At 36.9% G+C, this 25,993-nt stretch overlaps 2 long non-coding RNA genes across 3 annotated transcripts in view; both read right to left on the bottom strand.

Moving 5' to 3' along the window:
• Positions 1 to 355: 355 nt before the first annotated feature.
• LOC129050150 (uncharacterized) lies at positions 356 to 10,820 on the bottom strand. The gene is made up of 3 exons (XR_008513677.1): positions 5,556 to 10,820; positions 4,270 to 4,525; positions 356 to 2,649 (listed from the first exon to the last, which is right to left on the bottom strand). It is a non-coding gene; the product is annotated as an uncharacterized LOC129050150 (long non-coding RNA).
• Positions 10,821 to 14,080: 3,260 nt separating this feature from the next.
• LOC100938048 (uncharacterized) overlaps positions 14,081 to 25,993 on the bottom strand; it is a 162,748-nt gene continuing 150,835 nt past the window's right edge. For both annotated transcript variants that reach the window (XR_010135515.1, XR_010135516.1), the window contains 2 exons: positions 15,948 to 16,035; positions 14,081 to 15,226 (listed from right to left, as the gene is read on the bottom strand). This is a non-coding gene — a long non-coding RNA (uncharacterized LOC100938048). The remainder of the gene's footprint in view (positions 15,227 to 15,947; positions 16,036 to 25,993) is intronic.

Here is a 25,993-nt window from a genome sequence, read left to right as displayed (position 1 = left end):
TTAAATGCCTATTGAATTGCAGGCATGGTCCTAACCACGAAGAAACATAACCCACAGTCTCTCAATCAGAGAACTTAGTGTCTAATAGTAAAAGGGAAACCAATATAGTGAAAAAAGTTTCATATACAAACCTGAATGTCCATAAAAAGGGGACTAGATAAATAAGATATTTATGTTCATGAAATGGAATACTACACAGCACTTAAAATGAATTTAAATGAATAAATTAGATTTAAATGTATCGATATTAGTCTTTTATAAAAATTGAGTAAAAAACAAGTTTTCAAAATGCAAATGCAGTATTTACACTGTTCTGTTACAAAATGTCATTTTGTATCACAAATATGAGAATATATAACAAAAAATGAAAAACATAGACTTGAAGGTTAGGCACCAAATTCAAGTTAGTTGTTGCCGCAGGGGAGGCAGGAGGCAAGTGGAATTGGAAAGTATATAAAGTAGACTTCAATTTGATCAGTAGGGAATTAATTCTTTATATAAAGAAAAATACTTAAAGCCAATATTTTTTAAATGGTAAATTGTGTCATTTGGGGTAGTAGTTTACATAGTGCTGTCTTATAATTTAACTTTTTTTCCAAATGTCTTACAAATGTATAAATGACAGAAAGAGAGAGAGAGGTCACACTCAAAATACTACTCACAATAGAAGCAAGTCCCAAAGGCTACAGGGATTGGGCCAGTTAGGTCGGCAGGTGCCACATGAGCAGCGCAGTAAGAAGGGCGAGAAGTTACACTGGGGAGAGACTAGAAGCTTGGAGCGCTCCTGGAAGCCTCCCTAAGAATGCTAGACTTGAGACAAACATGAAGGATGACTAAAAGCTGCACAGACTGAGATGAGCAAAGAAGGTATTCCAAGAAGGAGAAACCGCCAATACAGAAAAGAATATGGAGCATTTTGCAGAGATGGAGCCTCAAGACACAGTAGAGAGTCTGCATTTTAATTTTGCTATTTACTAGCTTGGTGACTGTGGGAGGGTCACCTGATCTCTCTGAAATTGTTTCTCCAACTTGAAGGTGGGGTAATACTATATTCTTGCCTGCATTATTGCACAGGCTAGAGAAAATGTAAACAAAGATGCCTAACAAAGAGTAACAGTAATTGCTCAGAAATTAAGATAATGATTAAGGATTATTAGCTGGGACTAAGACTCAGGTCTCCTGATTTCCTGAGTTAATGATCTTTTCATAACAGCACACTGCTGATTTTGTAATTAGCATTATTCTAATTTCATGTGGCCAAAATTTCACAATAATACACAAAGGGATCTCAGTGGAGTACTGGGCAATTCACTGGATCTGATATGAAAAATACCTCTCTTTTCTCACCTGCTCAACAGCTCCAGACTCTGTCTTTTACTCAAGACTGTTAGTTGTTCTCTGAGGCCTAGCATATCTGATTATTTCATATGTCCTACCAATGACCTTGAAACAATCAAAGCTGAAACTTTTGGTAAATTGGCTTTCCAGTTATTGAGCCAGCTGCTGGCTGAAATTTGGAATACCAAATTTGTCTCACCCAGGAAGTTAAAATAGGAGTGTTACATGTTGAATTAACTGGCTTTCATTTGCTTACAGAAAACATAAGTATGCACAACTTTAGTCACATTGCTGTTATTGATCAAGTATTCACAGAGTTCCTCAATAGACTCTAACATACTTTTCATGTTATTCAATTTGTTAAAAAAATAAGTTTAAACAGCTTTAAAACAAAAAGGGGGAAAAAAAACTTCTGAGACTTAAAATGCTATGTTGTGTGACTAGTACATACTACTCTGAAAGTCCTTACAACTCTTTGGTGAGATCCAATTATCAGTAAAGGAAGGCTGCATCCACATGATTCTCAAACATGACACTTCCTCCAAAGCAGACTGATGGTCCCTTGCCACTCTACTGAGCCAGCTGCAGCATGTTCTAAGCCCAAATTTGGGCAATTAAGTTATTTTTCTCAATGAGGTTTTAGCAACCATTATCACTATCCCAGAAAGTGGTCCTTTCTTAGAGATAAATTGCAATGGAAAACTATGCTTCTCTCTCAGCACGTATTTCCAAATTTCATTGCTCTGCATGAAGGAAAAGAAGCATATGTTGCTTCTCAACATCACTCACTTTAAATAACTGAGAAAGATGGGGTTGTTTCAGCCACAGGAGCAATTGACATGTACCATCCAGAAATCTTTTGTCTGACAGCCTCAGCTAAATGCGCCACAAATTTGCATTGATAACACTTCGTTTTTGTGCTCCATACCTCTGCCACTACTACCATTCCCACCGCCACCAACCCTTCCAGATGATTTCAGGCCTCTTCCATCTTCCATCCCTCTTCCATACCTTTTCCTTCTCCCAAAGAACAAAGAAACAACTCAGTGATTTTTATCAAGGTTAATTAATAATATTTACTAAAAGTACAAATTTTAGCACATTGTTTTTGGTTTGCAGTAGGGTTGTCAAAAAAGGAATTTGAAATGAACTAAGACAACATCTCAGCCCTTCAGGAAAAACATGCACAAAACTACAGCCAGGGTTGGTTCTAGTAGTTGGCATTTGGATCTACAGTCTAGTCAAGGCATCCAGATAGAAGATAGGCCAGGAATCAGCAATTCTCTTAACACAATGTCCTTCCAAAGCACACTAGAGGACAAAGAGGGGTGGTAAATTGCCTTCCTCTAACTGCTCTAAAGAGAAATATAACCCATCCCTGAGATTATTGGTGTAGTGTCTCCTATGGTTATACAACCTCCCAACAATTACAGGTAAGACATAAATGAAGATAGGAAAAGCCTCAATTTTCTTTTCATTTTCTACTTTTGAAAAATTCTAAAATTAAAGGAACCTTTGTCTTTAAGAGAAGTAGAGACCAATAGGCACAGTACACCTATTGATGCTTTGAAGGTAACATTTTGGTGTTCATCCCCAAAGACAGGCTGGTGTAGAAATCTATGGGACTTCGATTAGCCATCACAGTTTTTCATTTTATTTTTTGATTAACTTTTTCATGCATAGCTGAAAAACACTAAACAGAATGAAAGGCAAGTGACTGTAATTAGACTAGATTGCCCAAGGCCAGAGAAAAAGAGAGGCAAATCCTGTAATTCAGCTCCTAAGTAACATCCTCCACATGATAGAGTTGCATCATACATTTTTAAATCAGGCTTTTAAAGTTTTGCGTGCATACATTGAAATAAAAAAGTGTTTCTGTTGGGAAAATATAATTTGCATCAAGGTTTTCATTGCCTCTTAAATACACCTTTCCTGCAAATTTTAAAACGTAGAGTACATAGAGATATGTTGAGGCAGGAAGGGAAGGAAAAATATGAAAAGATGAAAAAGGATAATAAAAGTTACATCTGTGAATATAGTTTTTCAAAAACACTATTCATTAGTACACAGATTAAAATATAAACTGGACTAAGTCATATTCTCTGGGTTGGCAAATAAAAAACTAAATGTTATATCTTTATTATGTGGAAGACTAAGTGTTATATGTATATTTTGTGGGTTACATACCCATATTAAAAAAAGCCTGATTTAAACAAAATATGCTTTAATTTTGCAAAGGTTTTCATGTTATCTTTATGGTCAAGATGTAAAAATATAGACTAAATGGTAGAATAACTGAACGAATGTACCCAAGGCAGATCAGTGTCATCCTGGAGTAAGGTTTCTCATGGGTGACACAGCTCTCCACCTTTATACCATCTGCATATGTGAAATAATAAGCTTAGCTAATTAGTAACAAGTGCACAAAGGGAGAGGAATATCTAAGATGGCAAAATGACTGTATTAAGATTGCTGAAGGACACAAGAGGCTAGAAGTATAGGACAAAACTTACAAAATATAATTTAGTGAGGATAAAAGTATAGGTCTACGTTGGGATCAAACGCACAGGTACAAAATTAGAAAAATGATAGATAACCAGAGCTAGGGTCCTTATGAAAAAAAGGCCCAAATATAAAATTAGAGAATACCTATGCTTTGAATCAGCTTAACTCCCTTGTCTCCCTCTGTTTTCTCATCTGAAAACTGGCCATAACAGTATCTGCCTCTCAAGATTGCCAGGCAGTTTAAATGAAATAACCACAGAGCTACTCTGAGCCCATACACTGTGTCACATCCAGTCAAGCATTATAATGCCTCCACTGTGCTCAGTGCTGATCAAGCCAATGGAATAAAACTAAAATCAGATCTAGGGGACTCATTTTTAGGATAACGGAGAAAAGTCAGAAAACATTTATTGAGCATCCACTTACTTGTCTAACATCAGGCTCTGGGGATACTCAGGTGAAGCCATGGTCTCTGCTCTCAAAGAGTTCTCAATCCAGAATCAAATTATGGGATACTTCATGTAGAAAAAGGTGGCCAGTGTGTTGATGGCTCAGTAAGCAAAGTCCATGAGAAATAGTTGTCTGAATCATCCTTACATCACCCACTGCCTCTAACCTAATATTTGCTCTTTGAAGCTACTCAGTAAACACTTTTTGAATGAATGAGTGATTTCGGTTTCACCTGGAAATGAGAAATGTTAGGGAAAAAATGAGAAAATTTTCTTTAATATTTTGAAATTCTAACTTAAGAGAGAATATATGTATATTTGCAGCTCCAGAAAGCAGAACTGAGGCAAAGGGTTCAGAGAACAGGGAGGCAAATGGATCCTGCTCTTTTATGTTTGTTACTATGTTAAGGACACTGGTTATATTATAAAACTAATCTTTATTTTTGGTTCTTAATGGCCATATCATTGTTGCTTTGCCTCCAGGCCTATTGACTAGAATCAAGGTAAAAAGAACAATCCTGAGTTTTCTATCCAGAGTTGCATATAGAAGCGAAACCAAAGACTTAACACAAAAGGGAAGTAAAACTGTGAAAAGTCCATTTCCAAAATTAACAAATAGAGAAAGTCTGAAACCACATACCCCAGGGCTCCATTACATCTTCAAGTAAAACCAGGATCTAACTTTTGGTTCAGAACTTTCCATCCCAGGCCACTTCAGCCGCACAACATTTCAATTCTATTATTTAAGGAATGGTTTGAAATATCCCCCAATTCAGCTTAACACCTCCTGTAGCACATTTCTGCAGAACATAAGTTCACTGCCAAATGGCCAGCCCTGCCGCAAACACAGGTAGAGTAGCTGGGCCAACAGGAGAGGTTACATTTGTTTGGCAACTTCCTCCAGGCTATTAGAGCTGAGACTGCAAGAAGCTAAAATTAGAAGTGCCTCCCCACTTTTACAATGAGCTAAACAGAATAATAGCAAAGAGCGTGGATCAGGTTCCAGTACCAAAAACAAAGCAGGAGCAGTGATGTGCCCACCCCCTGGATGTTCCAGCCCCTCAGCAGGTCACACACTGAAATGCTTTCTGAGGTCCATGGCTACAACTTGAACCCGTGATCCTCTGAATGAACGCCAAAACCCAGACCAGCATGTCACGGACAGCTACTTCAATCCACCTCCCCAGCCTACGTTTAATTAAGTGAACATGATGAACAATAAATGAGGTTGTACTTAAGCCTTCAAAGGCCTCCTAACCTTACCTTTCCAGGGGATTTTTGGCTAGTTGGCTCTACTCTCCTGCTACCTCCATTTGCCACAAGTTGTTATATTACATTTAGGCTCAAATCTGCTCAGGCTATAATCCACAATCCATTTTTCATTTAACTTCTAAACGTTAAGAGAAATGGAAACCTCATCAGTAAACATTGTGACAGTTATCTTTTTAACTGTCATTTATATAAACTTAGGCACATCCCATTCTAAATCACGCTCAGATGAATCAGTTGTTCAAATATAAACATATTTAGCAGAATTCTGTCATTTCCTCATATGTATATTCATTTGTGAATGACTCATTTCATACATCTTCATAAACCTGAGAAACTATCTTTTGAGTTATTCACAGATTCAGGTGATGATGCCTGCAGAGTCAAAAGCTGACTATGTATGCAGGGCCAGCACTGGGGAAAAAGTAGCCAAAAGTCATAACTCTGGGATCATTTTAATCTATCTTTGGGTACAAGAAATGTCACAGAGGTTCACCTGAAATGAAATTATCCCTTTCTCTTAGCTTGTTTCGTACCACCTAATCCTCTAACTCTTTATTAAACATTATCTTTCCCATCTGCTCTAGTGAATGTTCAACACCTTGTGGACCAACTCTGGGCTGATTGGTTTTTATGGGCAGCATGAGCTCGGTTTTATGCACATACTTAGGATTATCTCAAGGACAAAGAGGATGAACAATCCATTAACTGTAATAAGCAACTGCACATCTCAAGGTAGCTACAGCATATATTTGATTTCAAAACAAAAGACTGAATTAAAATATGTCTGTCCAGAAACGTCTAACCTCCAAAACACAGAAACAGCATTTTCTGTTCTCCATGCTCTGGTAAGCGGTACTACTAGAAATCACATCTCAGTCCCCCTCAATCAGACTTTCCAGCCCTTAAATCTTATTTTAAGATCTGACACTAGAGCAAGAAAAAGATCCTTTTGAAACTACTCTTCCTGATTATCTCTGGGCAAAGCGTGTAGAGCATGTGTGGACACACACACTTTTTTTTCTTTTTTAAAGGAAAATGCATTGTTATTGCTTTGTGTAGAAAACTTAAATTCTTCACTTTAGAATTACATGTGTTCCCATTGCTTAAATTTGTAAAATATAAATCATGGAAATTTAGCCAAATACACAGTGTTATCTGAGAAAGCCAATCTATATTGCTAGCCTGTGTTAATTACAGATATTAGAACCACATTACTATTATTTATTTCAATATTTAATTCAATCTAAAGTAATCCACTAAGACCTCATTTCCCTACTTCCTAATTTAAATGTGAACATTATTGAAAAAGTCTTTGCTTATTTATTTTCATAAGAATTCCTTATAAATGCTTATCTTCTTGCATCTGTTTTATTGATGAGCTCAGTTCGTTTTTTTGGCTAACCTTTCAAACAAAGGTACCTTGCTTTTGCTGTTATTATAAAGTTTTATGATCCTGTAATAATAACAATTATGAGGACATCTGATCATACCGTATACATTAATGACCAGACATATCTGGCCACGTGTCTTCACAGCTTACTGATCTCATTGATGAGCAATGTCAGGCTTCCTCCTTGCAACTTGTATCTCAAGATAATTAAAAGCTAGCTTTTTTTTTTAGCAGTTTGAAGTTTGTTTTTCAGTGAATTGGTAATATCACATACTGCACAAAGAGAGAATGTACCAGTCACCTGCTCAGCTTTATGGCACAGAAAGTGTGAAAAACAGGTACAGGAGTTAACGTACTCAGAGTGACAGCTTTTGAGCTCTTGCATATGCTTCTTTATTCATTACTTTTTCTAAGGAAAGAATGTTAAAATGCAGAGCTGAGTGTCATCTTCTAATTTCAGTTCAGGCCCTTACTTAATAGGTCAAAGCCAAAGTAAAACCAAAGTGAAGAATTACACAGGGCATTGAACTGGGCACAAGCTATCTTGAAGAATGCATAAGCCAGGGGTGGTGCCCTCTGGGGACAGAAGAGAAGGAGTAGAAATGAGAAGGAGAACTACTTTTCACTGGATTCTCTTTTGTTCCAGCTGAACATTTTACTTGATGTCCACATTACTTAAATAACAAGAACAACAACGATAACAACTTAGAGATAACTGAATCGTGTTTGCCCCCTCCCAGTGCTGTAACAACCCACATCCAACCCAAAGGTCTGCCCTAGTGAAATGGTGCAGTAGCAAAGGTTGTGTTCCAGAGTCCCAGACCCTCACTCTTTGCTCCTGCTGCCTCATGGGGATCCCTCTTCACCCCTGTCCTCTCAACCTCAGCCAGTGTCCTCAGGTTTCACCCTGTCCGAGCAAGTTTCCAAGAAACCGTCTGATCTACTGAATATAAATAAATAACAACAGTTTTGCTTCTATACATACACATCAAAAAACAGTGTCAGATTGAAACAGTCCATTCAAAACCTCATTGTGAGAACACTGAAAACAAATTTGCCTGTATTAAACAATCAGTTGGAGAAGATGACTATGCATGTTTTCTGTTCAGGGGAAGAGGAGTATCTAGGCAGGGAAGCAAAGGACAGCTGAGATCATGGACACAAGGGTTAGCAAGTTTATGGGATCCTGTGCTAGAGACCAGCCCACTGGGTACCAGGTTGAGAGTGACCCAACACATCTCTGGGTGGAAGGCTGAGAGAACAATATCCTGGCCCCCAGCCCCTCCTGACATTGCTGGTGTCTGCTCGAATCCTAAGCACAATGATACACATAAAACACTGACACTAGTTATCTTCAAGGAAATGGTACAGCCATTTCATTAAGCAGGACCCTGGACTAGTGAAAATGTGCTCTGCAAGGTTCTTTGAATGCTTTCCGTGAAGTTGCTCTAACCTTAGACTGATTTTACTACTTTTCTGCATTCTCAATGCCCCATATTTTATACTGCTGTGAACCCAAATTTTCTTCTTCTATTCACATATACATGCATTAGAACACAGTAAGATGAAAGATTGCCTACTTTGAGAATTAAATTTTTCACCTTTAGGTGGCTAGTAAGGCCAAACTCATTAATCTTCTATTTGCTGTATTCTGCAGTATAATTACATGGCACCAACCAGTGAAATTGCTGGTGAAAGGCCTGTGTTATGACTCCAGGGCTATTCTGCATGCCCATGTCATTCTGTAAAAAAGGTGGCATCAGAATACTGGCTCCCGTTACTAAACAATTCTAGGAAGCATCTACTTTAAGACATCTGCTTTTGTGTCCATCTGGGAAATTATTACATTAAGATTAAGCATCATGCTGTTTTGCAAAATGTGAACATACTGAATACTACTGAACTATATACTTGAAAAGAGTTAAGATCATAAATTTCATATTATGTATTTTTACCACAATAAAATTTTTTTAAAGATTAAGCGTCACTGATTTTCCTCCAAGTTAGAAACATGTTTATTGCTTTTTCTGGATTTACAGTAATAAATATCTGCTTTATGAAATCTAACACCAGAAAACAGTACAAAGCTATAAATGAAAGGCCTTTTCATAATCTTCCCTGAGCAGGATATTCACTCTTGGCCATTTTGTATGTACTTTTGGAGATATCTGTTCTACACAAACCTTAATGAGAGCATATAGCATGCTGCATCAGACTGTTTTTGTTTTAAGAGACAAAATCTAACTCAAACTAGCTTGAACATAAAAGATCTCACATAACTAACTCCAGGTGTACATCTAGCTAACTTCAGGCATAGGTTGATCCAGACTCAAATGGTATCACCAGGACTTGGTTTCTATCCATCTCTCACCTGGGCCATTCTCAGACTCCACATGGTAACCTCCAGCAGCTTCAGGCTCACAGCCCTTTGAATTACATTCCAGCAACAAAAGGCAGAGAATCTCTTCCTGCTAATTCTTATACAAGTCGTAGGATTTGTATAGACCAAACATGGTTCAAACCAATCAATATGACCAGGAAAATGAAATATTCTGATTGGCCAGGTTTGAGCCTCACGGCACCCGTAGAGCCAGCTGTCAAGTCAACTCCTTTCTAAAAAACTGACTCATAGGGGATGCCCCCAGAAAATCAGGGACTATTAACAGAAGGGTGAATGAATGCTGATAAGCAAAAACATCAAATGTCCCCAATACATTTTCTTCTTTCATCTTTGGCATCAGGGCCAGCTACATAATTTGTGGGGCCCAGTGCAAAAGGAAAATATGGGGCTTCTTGTTCAAAAGGCAGTTAAAAAAAAAAAAGATCCTAAGTCTACTAAAATATAAAGCTCTTTCCATCTTTCTGCAGCCTCTTCTTCAACGTACCATAATTTTTTTTGTTATGTAATGTAAAGAAAAAATCTAAATTTGACTTATTAGCATGAACTTTACCATTCATCATTATGTTGTTTTTAAATCCAGATATGAACCTTTTAATTCATATGTGGAATCAGTACAATTACAATTCGGATTTTGTAGTTCATGCATGCACATGTATTTCATTCGTAGCAGAACTCAGCTGTTTTCATTTCACTTTCTGGTATGTGCATCTTCTACAACACTTCCTACCTTCAGCTTACTGATGAGTAAAGTAAGATTTAAAGAAAAAGTAATTATATGTTGCCTTTCTTACCCTTTACTACTTTGTCATCGTTTTCAGCATAAGTGCTTGCCAAATACACAGAAGTTCAACAAGTATGAAAGAATATGATAGGGTTTCTTGAACATTCTTGTTTCTTAGAATGTCGTTGTCTTCTTTCTTATTCAAAGCAAGTTCTGGTTTGAGTGAAAGAGTGGCCTCTTGGTGCTGTCAGGGACCCCATTTGCTGAATAATAGATGGAACTCCCTTACCTTTTATTCACTTTGACCTCCCACGCATCATGGGTCCATGGGAATTCTGTGCCCACGGACATCGAAAATGCTATGTGCAAATGGGGTGGCAAAGAATGGCAGACATGCATATTGCATGTGTCTTCTCGGCTCATGCACATGCACCATTGTCCCATCAGACTACACTTACAAAACATGACTTTAAAGAGAAAATTCTTAGGAATTTCAAGATAGTGACAATCAATCATTTAACCAAGCATGGGGCCCTTCTGAGCACAGGGCTCTTTGCAACTCTGCACAGATCACACACCCATGAAGCTGGCCCTGGGTCTCAATAAACTAAATCAAACTATTTAAATAACCAAAAGTGACTGAAAAGTTCTGCAAAAAGACTGAGATATGGTTAAGGAAACCCACTTCTCAGAAAGAAAGGGCATTCTACAGAGAGCAGTGGCAACAGTTATTAAGGTAAAAAAAAAAAAAAAAAAACAGGAACCATTTCAAGTGTCTGCCCTACAATTTATGACTACTCAATTCAACCTATTACATGTGTAAAGCTCATTCATTTTTAATGGTTTTATAGTATCCATTGTCTGATTGCACTGCAGTTTAACAGTCCCATATTAACATTTAACTCTTCCCAATTTTCTGTAGGACTTTCATGACTATTCTTGAACACTTACTTGATTATTTTCTTAAGATAAATTTCTAAGAGTAGAATTGCTGAGTCAAACAAGATGCATGTTTTAAATTTTTATACTCATTGCCAGACTGCCATTTAAGATGACACACTAGTTCACTAGTACTATAACAGTGTATGAGAAAGCCTATTTCTTCATACTCAGCACTGGATGTTACCATTCTTTTTCATCTTTGCCAATCTGAATGACGAAAAATGATATTTCTGCACATTTCTTGAACTATGGATGAGGATGAGTATTCTTTTTATGGTTATTGTTCAACTCCATTTTTAACATTTCTGAACATTCAAATTCTACTGAAGTCCCCTGTCCCATTCTCTATGACAGATGAAAGAAAAAAAATGAATTGAAGCAATATGTTATTATTTCCTACCAAAATGAGTGCTAATAATAACAGCAAACATTTATTAAGTGCTTACTATATACCAAGCACTTTATACACATTTCTCTTTAAATTCTCACAATCTCATTGAATCAAAAGAATCTTGAGGACGATTATTATCCCCATCTTACAGAGGAAAAAAACAGCGATTTGGAAATCTTAACTAACTTATGTGGCAGAGTAAGGACCCAGTGGGAACATAGATCTACCTGAAGCCAAAGTCTGCTATACGACTATGTTTCTAAATTCAATCTGATGTTTTTAATTTTCATATTAACATGGCAAGCAGTCATGCATCCGGTTGAATTACAGCATAAAATAATCCTTAGCCACAGAATGACATTGTCTAATACCTAGCAAACCCTGAGGATATTAACCAAAAGGAAGAATGTTACTCAAACTCTATCTGCCTGGCCAGGAGCTGAAAGCAACTGGGAAAGCTGAGTGTGCATCACTCATCTTGAAGCCTCATAAAAGAAGGGAAATTGTATTTGCAAGTCCAATTTCCAAATGTTTGAGGAAGCCTCGCAGGAACACTGCAGTGAGGAGTTAAAACGAGGGCCCTGAGAGGAGATGTGGATAATATAGTGTGTGGGGCTCTCTACTGCAGGGTATGTAAATACTTTATACACTAATTCAATTACATTTTCAGATTATGCAGGAAGACTGATTTAAGCAACAGTTCACACTGCTGCCCCATCACCCATGCATGCATGCAGGAGAACAGAGTTAAGAGACCTGGGTCGACCTTAACTCTGTATTTCTTGACTTCTATGGGCATAAGTTGGAACTTTAATGTTTTATTAATGTCGAGTTTTTGGAGTTGGTATTCAAAATGTTTCAAGCAAAGATATGACAGATCTCAAATACCTGGAACCTGTTCACATTGGCAGGTAGTAAAAAAAAAGTCCACTATCTTAGACAAATTATTGACCAAAGAACTCAGTGGGATTATTTTGCTCAAATTACTAAATAAAGGATTATGACCCCACGAAAAGTGAAAATATTTAACTTGCAATTATTTATATATTGGCATGGATAATGTATATACTTATGAACTTTTGAAAGTCCCTGTTCCAATGTATAATTAAATACATTCTTAAATTGATCATCTTCAGCGAATGGGCAATAAGGAACTATAAATAAGATTTGCTCAAAGCACAAAGGAAATGAGCTAATCCTTGCCAATGCCTCAAAAAGTCAAGAAATTATAGTGTCTTCCTTTTTATTCATATCATGTATTGATTTATGCAAGAAGTCCCTTCCAAAACCTTAAGGCGCTGATTGTATTTATTGTTTTCTAGGAGAAAATTCAAAGATAAGCCAAGGTTGCAATTTTCAGTAATAAAAACTTTTCTGTCAGACTGGTTCTCTTCTATTTCAAAAGGTTTATCCTCTGGAAAATAGTGAGATTTATGTAATAATTTTTTGAGGGAAGAAGGTGGAGTTACATTGAGAGTTTATTTCAGCTTTTTGGCATCTGAATAAATAAATGTATTTGGTGACATGTATTTTCCTTGAAAATATTATTTAATGACAGATTCCCTTTTGAAAGGCCAAGGATCAACGTGCTGTAAAAATTTTAATCAGATTGTTAACCATTAATGAGTGTTAACATGTCTTCTCAGTGTTACTTGTGTTTTTGCCAACATTTATATGACTTGCTTTACCTCTTTCCCAGTTCATTTGCAATTTTCACAGGTTTTATTAGGGAGATTTTTATTTTTCCGGAAACCGAAGATTTTAGGTTACACGTTTCCATATTCATAAATGTCTTGACTATGAAGAAAAAAGTGAAAAAAGATTTAAACTGGGCAAAAACACTGCTTATAAAACAGTCATTCAGGAATAATCATATCAACTAAAGCAACTGCTTGTGCAAAGACAAAGGGGGCCAAATCCTGTCCTTGGATGTGCACACACAGCTCCTATTAGCCGTTGAAAACAGCTACGTGAGTGTAGCCAAGGACAGTGTTTAGCCCAATTTGGTCTAATTTATCCAGACCACTGCAGCCATGAAAGATAAAGACAGATTATAAGACATTTTGCATGTCAGTACAGTAGTATGCTTTGTGTTTTTCTAATCCCCAGGGTTTCCTAGATCAGGCCAAATGTCAGTGACTGCATCTGAGAAGTCTGAAAAGTATATAGAGCAAATTTATATACTTTGCAATGCTACTTGCCATAGTTGGCAGCCCTATCTCAGAGGATGGCATTCTTTCAGTGTTGGGGGCCAAACTATACCAAATTAAATTTACCAAAAAGAAACAGCCTTAGTCATATGCAAACAAAAGTAAATGCTAAAACAGAAATAGAAGAACATTTGTTTTAAACAATTTTTTAAGATACCAATCAAGAGATATTGAACCAATGTGTTTTACTCAAGAATGGGGCCGTAAGTCATAGGACTGGCTTTGTAAAAGCCAGTGCTTAGAAGACTGGTGAAAGAGTCATCAATTCCCCACCAAATTGGTGCCTCTGTGCACTATACATATCTTGAATATCAAATAACCTATCTTTCTTATACAATATTATAGAAATTATCCAATAATGGGACCACCATCCCCCTATTTTTTCTTTCACTGACATTTCACAGAGAGAAAGAAAAAAATGATTTGGCAAACTCCTTTGTAAATCCATGTCAAACAGCACACTGCCAAATATGTTCTGTTTATTGAAGTTAATGGATACCCAGGGATATTTGCTCTTGTGGTGGACACTTATTTGACACTTCTTATTCACTGGCAACTTTTGAATGCTTCTTGTCTGCTTCATGTGTCTGGTAACCCAATCCAGGGGTTTTTACATGAGTAAAACTCCTATTGATGTCAACAAAATACTTGACATGAGTATAAGATGTATCACTAAGGCCATCTCAAAACTTTTGGGGGCATGTCAAGAACAGATTAAGGGAGAAAGAGAGATTTATGAGTAATTTGTCAAATTTCACAAAATGTAAGCTGATATTTTATGTAAATGTTATACCATTCTCTAGAGAAAGAAACATTCCAAATTCCATAAATCTGACATGCTGATGGAATGTGTGTGTGTGTGTGTGTAGGGAAGGGAATACACACATGTGTGCATCACACAATTATACTATGTGCTCAGACCTGTCAGCTTTAATCTATAGCAGTAGTTCTGCAAATGGCTTAACAAGCTAAAAAATATAATAAAGGACAAAAATGTTTAAACTTTTGGCCAAAATAAAGCAACTGAATGTGGTTTTAAATTGTCCACACCATGCTTTGCTCTTTTCTGGAGCTGACAATGAATTCAACATGCCCGTAAAATTCCAGAGAAGGTACAGATTAATAATGATGTTGGCAGCATGATGGGTGGGAGGTTTGGGGAGACTGCAGTAAAAATATCAAGCTATATCCTTCCTTTTTCCCTAAGAGAAGTAACTTCCAAGAGCCTACATGGTTCTTTTCTTTCTTTCCCCTTGAATTTGCAAAAGTTGATTGGAAAAGTCTGCTCCTGGTTTTAAGGCTGAAGTTGGTCATCCGGACCATGGATAATTGCAAGATAAAGGTCTGTGATGCACAGCTTGTGAAACAGGAACCAAAATCAATGCAGATGATACACTGGGAACTTCGTACTCCAAAGGCACAGGGAGTTAGACAAGGTTTCAGGCAGTAAAGGGTTAACAATCCAAAGTTAAACCAAAGAAGGCTGAGAGTCAAGAAACTGGGTTGTCTGGGAAAGGGTGCTTGCCTCCTCTGAGACATCAGCCATTAGCATCATCCCAAATAATTGTTCATTCACTGCTTCTGCTTTTTGCTGGGCATGTGTAGTCCTGGAAATACAGGCAGAAAAGGAATGAAAGTACTCTTCTGCTTGGTACAAGGACAATTGTGTTAACATTATCAGGTCATTTTGATGGTGCCACTCTAATGAATTGAACAATTCAGCACTCAGAGGCAGTCCCCTAAAGGTCATCATCATGTAGATCTAATTACAGTGGCAAATTACATGACAAGGAATACGGACAACTGGAATTTTCTTTCTCCACTCTGTGGCTTGCATATTTTTTGCCAATTTCTCAATCTGTGCATTGAAGTTAATAATAATTAATGCACTAAAGTATCTTGAGATTCAGGAGGAAAGTTTGAGAATTATGTAGATAGAAGTGCTATTGTTTATAACAACAACAATAATAGCAATACTAGCTTCCACATATTAAACACAAACCATGTGCTCAATAACATACTAGGTAGTTCATGCAATATTTCATATTCATAAAATTCTAGGAAGTGGGTTTATTAATTTTTTTAAATTATGGGTTCAGAGAGAGTAAAAAATTTTCCCCACTTCATACAAGTAATTCAAGGTATAAGCAAAGTTGTTATATCTGCATAAAAACTGGACTCCAGGTTTGTACTTATGAGCTCTTGGGTTAATATGGAACCAGGGTCAAATCCTCACCAAAAAGAAGGTTGATTTTTATTTGTATGTCCACTCTTTCTGAAAGTCATCAGAAAGATTCCTGGTTCCACAAATGTAAATTTGTCTGTTACCTTTTCTCAGTACCCTTGTGATTACAAGTGCTTTCTTCTCCTTATAACATTAGGTGTCATGGATATCTTCGTTTCTGTTTCTGTTTCTCTAAAAAATAAGAAGAAATGGATAAATACTCACAATATGTTTGTATCCACAAATGAAGCTGAATTGAAATTGGTAATAAATGGTCTCTCAAATATTGTTTTCATTTGCTAGTGCTATACCTAATGACTGACAATTTCCTCATCTTTATTCTCAAACAAGCTCAATGGCGTTGGTGTTCTGAGCATTGTATGAAAGAAAGACAAGTCCGGATTTTTTTTATTTGACGGTAAACTGATTTTACAAGATTGGCAATTTGTATTCACATCCTGATATTCTTTGGGAACTCATCAGGGCCTCAGTACACCAAACAAGGTGATAATACAAAAGCAAAGAACCATTAACTATTTCTTGTGTCACCAAATGTTCCCAATATTCTACACAACAAACTGGTACTTTGTCAGTTGAATTTTTGAAGTCATCCTTGAAACTTTTTCTTTAGGCATTTTTTTTCCTTATGCTAAACTTTTTGAAAAAAAGAAAACTCACTAATGTTTAATCAGAGTATTTTTCCAACTCTATCTGTCTCTATGACCTACACCCCTGCTGAGTCATATTGGTCAAGGCCATCTCCCCTGTGGAGTCTCTCCTTCAGCCCTCCAAGTCTGCTGTGTTAGGCCGTTCTTGTGTTGCTATAAAGAAATACCTGAGGCTGAGCAATTTATAAAGACTTTTAATTGGCTCCTGGTTCTATAGGGTGTACAGGTGTGGCATGAGCATCTGCTCAGCTTCTGGCCTCAGGAAGCTTACAGTCATGGCAGAAGGTGAAAGGAGAGCAGACACATCGCATGGCAAGAGAAGGAGCAAGAGAGAGAGGAGGGGGCCAGGCTCTTTTAAACAAATGGCTTTTGCGTGAACTCGCTCATTACCAAAGGGATGGCCTTGAGCCATTCATTAAGGATCTGCCCCATGATCCAAACCTCTGCCCCATGATCTGCTCCACCTCCAACCTTAGGGATTACATTTCAACAGGAGATATGGTGGGGCAAACATCCAAACTATATGAGCTGCCTTTCAGGAAAAGAGAAAAATTGGTATCTGAAGCTCTCTGAGCATATGAGAAGAGCATTTGGTTCATACGAGAAGAGATCACCACCCCCATCTCTCCTCTTTTTGCCATTTTACTCCTTTGTCTGCCAAAGTACACAGCAACAAGAAGTTCCAAGAAGACAGGAACCTGGCATGCCTTATCCAACATCCTATTCCTAGTGCACAGAATAGTGTCTGAGAACCTGACAGATGCTCATTAAATATGTATTAAATAAATAAAAAGTCATATCTGAATATGGGGGCTATCAAGGAATTTTGATTATCCAAAATGAAAAGTTTTGATTCTCCATTCCTCAGGATCAGAAATCATAAGTGCTTTGTATGATTACAACAGGTTCACACTGCCTCCTCTCTCCCTCAGAGCTAAAAATCTGTCTCTATAATTGTTTCTGGTCATAAAATTATATACGTATATTTTGCATCATTGGGACATTATTATCTGGGCATCTTGGCTACTGAAGACTGATCCTTTCCCCATTCAACATAGTAGGTTTGGGTAGAAGGGTGGTAAGGTTAAAAAACAAATCTAAAACTTCAGTACGTAACAAATGAAAGATATAAGATAAAATTATAGGACACTTTCTGGAAAAAGTTATGCCCAACACTACTGATTAATTTACAATATGACATTATAGTGGTGTCTAATTTATTATATAACTTTTCCCAATTTAAAATAGGAATGTATTAAATAGAATTTCTAAAATGTCCAATTCTAATCGCCAGACTATGAATATGACAAAATATCATGCCCATAAATATATTACATCACCTGGCAAAAGGAGATTTGTAGATGTAATTTAGGTTGCTAATCAGTTGACCCTAAAATTAGGAGATCACCCTGGATTATACCAGTGGTCCCAATGTAATCATATAAGTCCTAAAAATCTGAGAGCATAGTCAAAGGGTGAAATCTAAGAGAATCAAAACTAGACTTGCCATGGCTGGTTTGAAGAGGGAGGAGGCCAGGTGAAGAGAAATTTGAGTGGTCTTTAGCAGCTATCAGCAGCCCCCAGTTGACAGCCAGCAAGGACAGAGGGACTTCCATCCTACAACTGCAAGGAACTAAATTTTGCCAACAACCAAACAACCTTGGAATGGAATCTTCCCAGAGCTTCCATATAAGAGCCTAGCTCAGCCAATATCTTGATTTCAGCTTTGTGATACACTGAACATAGAACCCAGTCAAGCCATCCTGGACTTTTCATCTGTAGAAACTGTGAAATAATAAGTTTGTGTTGCTTTAAGCCTCTAAGTTTGTGGTAATTTTTACAGCAGCAATAGAAAGCTAATAAAGGGAATGATAGAGTATCTGGCTTCACATCATTAAAAATAAATATTTATAAAGAGTTTAAACATAAGAATAAATTTTTACTTGCAGGGTATTTTTTTAATGTTCAAACTGGGAAGCATTCTTTATGGTTCTATAATGAATGGAAGGGTGAGAGGGGTGGGGAAGATAATCTGACAGAGGTATATGCTAAAAATTAATATCAAACATTACCCAGGGAAGTTGAGTCACTCAGTCAACCAGCCTTGATTGTTTATCTGTTATCCACAAAACATCAAGCTGAGCAATGGAGATAGAGATTAATCAAATAGAGTCCTAGTTATAGACCCTATACTATAGCAGAAAAATAACATAAAATGTGAGAAATGCTATCATTTTTATGGGTAAGTGTGCCACGATGGGATACAAAGGAACTGAAGATAATTGAAAAGGATAGCTCAATCCATTACCAAGTCTTTTCCATTATTATTCTTTCATATCACTAAAACCCACCACTTATTTTTACCTCTATATATCCATATTACCACTCTATGGGATCAGACCAAGGCCATCTTGCCTAGATTTCTGCCACAGCCTTTTAACCCAACTTCCTGCCACCACTCTTACCATCACCAAATTCATTATCACAGCAACCAGAGTGATATTTCCAGAATATGACTGTGATGATGTTACTCCGCTGTATAATATTAACATTTTTCAGTAGTTTCTCATTGCCTTTATACAATTTCCAAACTCTTTAAAAATGGCTCATGTGGCCTTCCATGACCTGGTCCCTGCTTCCTGTCCAGCCCATTTCTTACAATACACACCCTAACCCCTGTGCTCCAATCACACTGAACTCCTTGAAGTTATCTGAACATTCCTGTCCTCTCTCCTTCGAATTTTGGTAGAATTGCTCCTTCTTCCTGGAACTCTCACCCTTGGCCCCACATGACCTAGACTGTTCCTAATCATCCCTCAAGCTTCTGTCTAGAAGTAAGTCCTCTTCGACCCCCACAAGCATTGGAGTGAGTATTTTCTATGTGTAGACTTTACATCATGAATTGTATTTGCCTATTTACTTGTCTTTCTTCTACCCTACATTGTAATATCTGTGGGGGCAGAGACCATGTTCCACTCCCCTTTGTATCTCAAGAATCGGAGTAGTAGATAATCAGTAAAAATATGCATACTGATAGGTGTGCTGGAAGCCAACAACTGGAAAATATCAAAAAGTCAGAAGAAGTTGATAGTGTTAAAAGACGAGACAATATTGAAAATTGGAAATGGGCCACTTGGCCTAGTGTTGGCCAATGGGCTATTGGATCTAGCATTAGGAAGTCATCTTGCTTGTAGGGGTCAAAGAGGACTTATTAGTCATCTTAGCAAGACCAGCTTCAATTGGATAAGAAGTGAGTGGGAGCTGAGGAAACAGGGACAGTGCTTTTGTAGAGAACAGAAAGCGTACTCCAAACCACAACTTTAAAAGGCTTCATAGTTCAGAAAAATGTCTAAAACTCCATTTCCTGGCAGAAAGGGCCACACTTGGGCCCAAAAACCAAGGTTGAGACATAGTTTAAATGAGGAGTATGTGAAAGCTACAATCAAGGAAACCATAAAACCAAAAATTGAGTATCCAGAAACAGCTCTCTGAAGGCAGGGTGAAAAACCAAGCAATAGAGAACAAAGATTATGAGCTAGGAGAGAAAAGAAAACGACAGGACATGAGCTCCTAGGTGATTACCTGGAATAGGTGTGGCCTTCTTTTACTAACTCCCAATGCACGGTGAGTGGGGAGGAGGATGGTAAGTAAAAGAGGGCTGGCTGCACACAAAGGGCCAAGGTAGATAAGAGTTGGGAGGAAGTTAAAGCAATAGGAGATGGGGAAGATTAGATTTGATCGTGTCTGTAGGCTGAAGAGAGGGAATCAGAGACAAGAGAAAGAAAAAAAATTTACATCTAGGGAGGAGGTCAGAAGAGATAGAATCCAATGAACCCAAAAAGTTAATACTGGGATGAAAGAAAAACCCTCTTACTTTAAGACTGAAGAAGAAATATTAAAAGATGTGTGCTTCTTGGCCAGGCACAGTGGCTCACACCTGTAATCCCAGCACTTTGGGAGGCTGAGGCTGGCAGATCAGTTGAGGTCAGGAGTTCAAGACCAGCCTGGCCAACATGGTGAAACCCCATCTCTACTAAAAATACAAAAATTAACAGGGTGTGTTGGCGCATGCCTATAATCCCAGCTACTCGGGAGGCTCAGACAGGAGAATCGCTTGAACCAGGGAGATGGAGCCAAGATTGCGCCATTGCACCCCAGCCTGGGCAACAAGAGCAAAACTCTATCTCAAAGAAAAAAAGAAAAACAGGGGTGCTTCTGTAGGCGAGTCTGTAGGTGGAAGCAAAGAAAGTCCAAGGAGATAGCTTGGAGCTGCTATAGTCTCTGTAAATTATGAAGTAAGGGTAAAGGCTGAGAGTGAGGGGCATGAGAAGAATGGCATAAGTTTAAAGGTTTCAAACAGCTGCCTCAAGAGGAATTCTAGAGGAAGTCCTTTGGGGACAAGTGAGAGGATTGCCAAGCTCCATTGAGAGCCCAGCCAAAGTTACTTAATTAAAGAATAATGATTATTTTTCCTGAATCTTAATTTCCATACACATCCAGAAAATGTTGCCCTGCTTGCATATGTTGCTGCTTCCACAAAAGAAGCTAACTTTGAGAGAAAGAAAATCCAATTGAATTTTTAAAATAATATCTTTTGTAAAATGGTTTTGCAAGTGTCTGTGGTTAATTTCCAAATACTGGAAAGTCAACAATTTTTGTAAATCACAACCACATGTGTTTTATGCTTATATGTGTTTCTACCTTTTCACATTTGGTTTAAAAAAAAAAAATTACAGGTGGGGGTAAAAACGTCAGCCAACAGGGTTTTGTGGATCACACAGCCCCATGCAATTAAGGCGCCATTGTTAATTTTCAAATTGTCATAATCCATTTGAGAATTTAAGACAATTCAAAAAACAATTATGAGTGAATGAAAAGTGAATTGGGCAATCAACTGAGATGAAATTCAGCCCAGAGAAACAAAACGTCGAGGAAAAAAATCCTAGATTATGGGAAGAATGAAACGCATATGGAAGGGACTGATTGTGTGGGGATGGTCTTTAAAGGCCAAGGTTACTTGACAAGAAGGTGGTAGGGGTTTGTTTTACACTGAATGGGATTTAGCTGTTTTGTTAAGTGCAGCAGATTTGGCTTTTTCATTTTTAAGTTGCATAATAAAAATGTTTCAGCCTACCCAGATGCACATAGATATAGCTGTATGTTGTTTACCTAAGACTATCTTATAGCAGCAAATAAACAAAACCAGTCCCCACAGACATTATGGAGCAGCTTGCTGCAAAACAGAATTTCAATTGCTTATTCTGATTCTATGAGGGAAGATTAATTTGTGATGCATCTAAATGAATTATTTTACCCTAAATCTAAAAGTTGAAATTATCATGCCCTATAATTTTTAATTTTTGAACTTGAAATAATGTAGGTAAGAGGATCATCTTCATCTTCAAACAATCTAAAAACACTCTGGCATACTCTGTGGAAGGCCACACTAATGTGTTCCAAATTAATGTTTAAAAATTTCTGTTCCCTGAAATTTTACATTCCACACAAGCAAATAGGCCCATGGAGAGGAGTCAAATATTATTACATGATGGTTCCTGTCCTTCTACATTCTTCTTGCTAAACCTCTATTCTCCTCTAAGCCATTTCCTTCTCTTCCAATCATCATTCTATGCCTTTTTTAAGGCATCAGCCTTAAAAGATTCATCAGATGCTCTCCTTGATAAGTCACAAACCATCATAATTTTTCTCATGGTTTAAATTCCCTCTGAACTCATTCATTCATTCACTTACTCATTCATGCATCGTTGTGCACCTACCATACGGGACCTCCATAGCATCAAGTTCAGTGTTCTCCATGCAAAGTGCATTTATTCTATGCCTCTTTAGGGTCCTGGACCTATGCTAAGCACGATAAAACTTATAGGAAGAAGTAAGTATATGCAATGATTTGTTTCTTTCAAAAAGACTTAAAGCAACCAGCTGTCAAAAACAAACTATAGTACAGTAACGTGACATACAAAATAAAAGAAAAAAAGTCAAGCAATAAAAGAGAAGAAATTTATGTCAAAACTCTCTGCTGAATTTCTAGCAGTTACAATGGGGAAATTAAATGGATCATGAAGCCCTCATCCTCTAGTAAAAGAAATGCTATTTCTTTTAAAAAGATTGTAAGTTGTGCAGGAATAACAAAAACATGGCAATGCTGGTACTGCTAATGCCACAGCCTCAGATCATTCTTTACAGAGCATACCAGTGAGCAACTACTAATTCATCAGAGATGCCACTCAAAAAACAAATTCTTCTCATTATCCCTTGTATAAATGAAGTTTTTCCCTCAAGAATTTTGTCATTTGAAAATGATAATAAAGCATGCATACCTGTAAAAATTGGAGAACATTTTACAGCTAAACTGTGTGATGCTAGTTAATTATTTCTGATACTTCTTTGTACCCCTGCTAGCAATGAATGTATTCCTTGCCCATGGTGGGCACATAAAAATCATTGCCTGGTTAACTTACAATGCAACATGATTTCAGAGACAGAGGTCTCTGCTAGTGAGAAATCTTCCTTGCAGAGGAAGAACGGAAACTGAGCCTAAAAAGATGAGCTTTTGTTGAATGAGTGAACTAAGATCTTGAATCAGTTAACTTTTTAGAAGAGATTGTTTTTAAAATCATAATAACTAAACTTTGAATCTGTACTCTTGTATAGCGACTTCTCCATCTAAGGTGCATTTTCCCAGTAATTATTTGTTCATTTTATACTGAACCCTGCTTTCTTCTGCTTTCAGACTTTAATATGTTAAAAATCCACAGCTACCAACTCAGTGTGCTGGCCTTTATAGCCACACAAGAAAGTAGGGGGCAGTTTGTTGATGCCCTCCACTTTGTCTTCTTGAGATCCGCAAGAGTTTTGTGTCATCTAAGGAAGTAGAAGTTCCTTATAAGGTTAACAGTTCAAGGAGCAAAAGACCATTTTAATTGCATCAATAATCCACTCAACAGCACCTACTGGATTTGTCTACTAAATTAGTCTTTGGTTTTCATGTCCAAAAAAGAAAAAAAAATTTCATTTTCATTTCCTTCCTGTTGCTGGTAGTTAGAGGTTACAATATGCAAAAGCATATATGCTGTAGACCCCCCCAAATCAGTAAGTACTCAAAATTGTGTGCAAAATATGAATAAAATATTGATTTCATTAAAAATGTTAAGGACTACTTAATTCAAAAACATTTTATATGTTTGCATATTTATTTATAAATTTGCATATTTGTTTGCATATAACTTGTAAAGATGAATGTTAATTATACTTTAAAATCATTTATAAATTGTAACTAAGAATGTTGTATGAATTTTTAAAACTGCCAAATTCTCAAGTACCACTAATTATAAAGTGTCATGTAAAGTACACTGGAGCAGACTTCATATTGAAAAAATATTGAGATCTTGACAAATAGAAAAGCAAAATTATTAACTGCGCTTGCTGATTAAATGATACCTCAGGCAAGTGAAACTTAAGTGACACTTCGTGCTTTTCCAAAGCATCCATTTACCGCCACTGAATTATGACAAGAAACTCATGCTCCTAACCAGACAAGTATTTTACCTGATGCCTCCACATTATCCCATGTTTAAATGTGAGCTTCTGAGAATTATTCCATATTTTTGTTGTACATATTCTGAAAATGACAAAGAATAAGTAAATAGGAATCATAATAAGCAGTAAAGCTACTTCAGCAGCACCCTGTGTCAAATGAGGTGAGCTGAGGCGATTTGACTGTGCACTAATTGGATTTGTAAAATGATTCACAGTAATTTAAAAAGCATTTACACAAAGTCAGATCTGAACTGGTTTCTAAAAAGAACCATAGAGAAGAATGAAATGTCCAAGTAATTACACTGGACATGTAGATCTAACACTGTATCTATTAAATTGGGCATGAAATTGGACTTTTTTTAAAGTACAGTAGGTCTTACACTATAAATCTCTAGACAATTTTCTATATTTCTGATAAAATGTTTAATTATACTAAGTACAGATATGTCATAGAAAGGAACTATTGCTCATGTACCATTTTTCCTAAATTAGCAACTACTGTAAGCTAATTTCTTTCTTAAATTTTGTAGAGTTGCGGCATATTGAAAATTGGCTGACTTGGTTTCAGTTTATTCCGATAGCTACAGTCTTGCCAATAGAAAGAGATACTGTTATCACTTTTTTCTCCACCACCACCGTACCCCTTGTCTCTCTTAGTTTAGGGTTGATTTGTAAATGTCTTACTATAAAAAATAATTAATGCTAAATTATTCTATGTTGTTATATTATCAGTGTCCTATCTGAATCCATACTAATATAATTAGAGATAAAGTCGACACTGAAATAACAAGTAGCTCTTAAAGTTCCATGCATGTTAAGTAGCATTTACTGTGCTGGCAGAACAGAATTTAGATCTCGAAAATAATTTGATATTAAAAGACAAAAGTAAACAAATTAGACTGTAAGTTTGTTTTTTCCCCCTGGGTATTAATCAGCTCCGGTAAACCTTGTATTGTACTCTTCAAATCTGCATTAATCAGAATTTAGGTTTTGAAAGTCAAAAGGAAAAAAATTGTCTCCCTCTGGTGGGGAATATAACAAGTTTTTATTTCCTTTTTTTCCTGCAGTCAATTTCAGCTAAGTTTCATGATGCTTTAAAAGAGTACACTTGGATAATCAGTTTATCATCTTTTAAACAGAATTTACTATCTTTTTGACACTCAGAAAATCCAGATTCAAAAGTCATTTTTACTTCTTTTACTTTTTTTTCCTGAATAAAAGGATAAAAGAAGGAAAATAGAAAGCCAATGTCAACAAGCAGGAAAGTTGTGTTTTACATGAAATACTCAGCTCTAAATGGACTGGGTGATAAACATTTTATTTCAGAATCTGTTAGTTTTGAACTTACACCCCTGAATAAGCTGTTTCAGAAAAGGAAAGTCCTGGAAGACCACCCCACACCCCCTTCACCCAGATCGTCTGTCAAGAGTTCCCTGGCTTCTCTCCTTTCTCTATAAGGCCAAAACACTTTCTCGTAACCTCCATTGTATCACCTATTGCCTTACATTGCCATTCTTGTTTGTGTGTCAATATCTTCCATAAGACTATGAGCCACTCAAAGAGAGAGATCCTGCCTCATACATCTCCAAGTCACTAGTATTCAGCTTGGTCTTCAGCACAAAGAAGAATTTACCTCTGTGCCAGGCAGTGTGCAAAGCTTTCAGCATACAACCATGGAGAAGATACATCTGTTTTCTGCCTTCATGAAACTATAATCTAATGGGAAAAAATGGGTTGATCTGGAGTACATTTTACCATAGAAACAATATATTAAATAGCAACTACTAACCCACAAAAGCCTATACAGTTTATATTTGACGTTGAAATGAATTAAAATTTCCCTTTAGGCAGATTCATCCCTTAAAAGTTCTACAGAGTTATTCTCATTGTGATGTATAGAAAGAATTTTGAACTGCAAGTTTGTA

This window comes from Pongo abelii, chromosome 1 (assembly GCF_028885655.2).
Source record: "Pongo abelii isolate AG06213 chromosome 1, NHGRI_mPonAbe1-v2.0_pri, whole genome shotgun sequence".
In the NCBI taxonomy this organism is placed as follows: Eukaryota; Metazoa; Chordata; class Mammalia; order Primates; family Hominidae; genus Pongo; species Pongo abelii.
The sequence above is the reverse complement of the archived record's forward strand: the minus strand, read 5'-3'. Positions and strand labels throughout refer to the sequence as shown.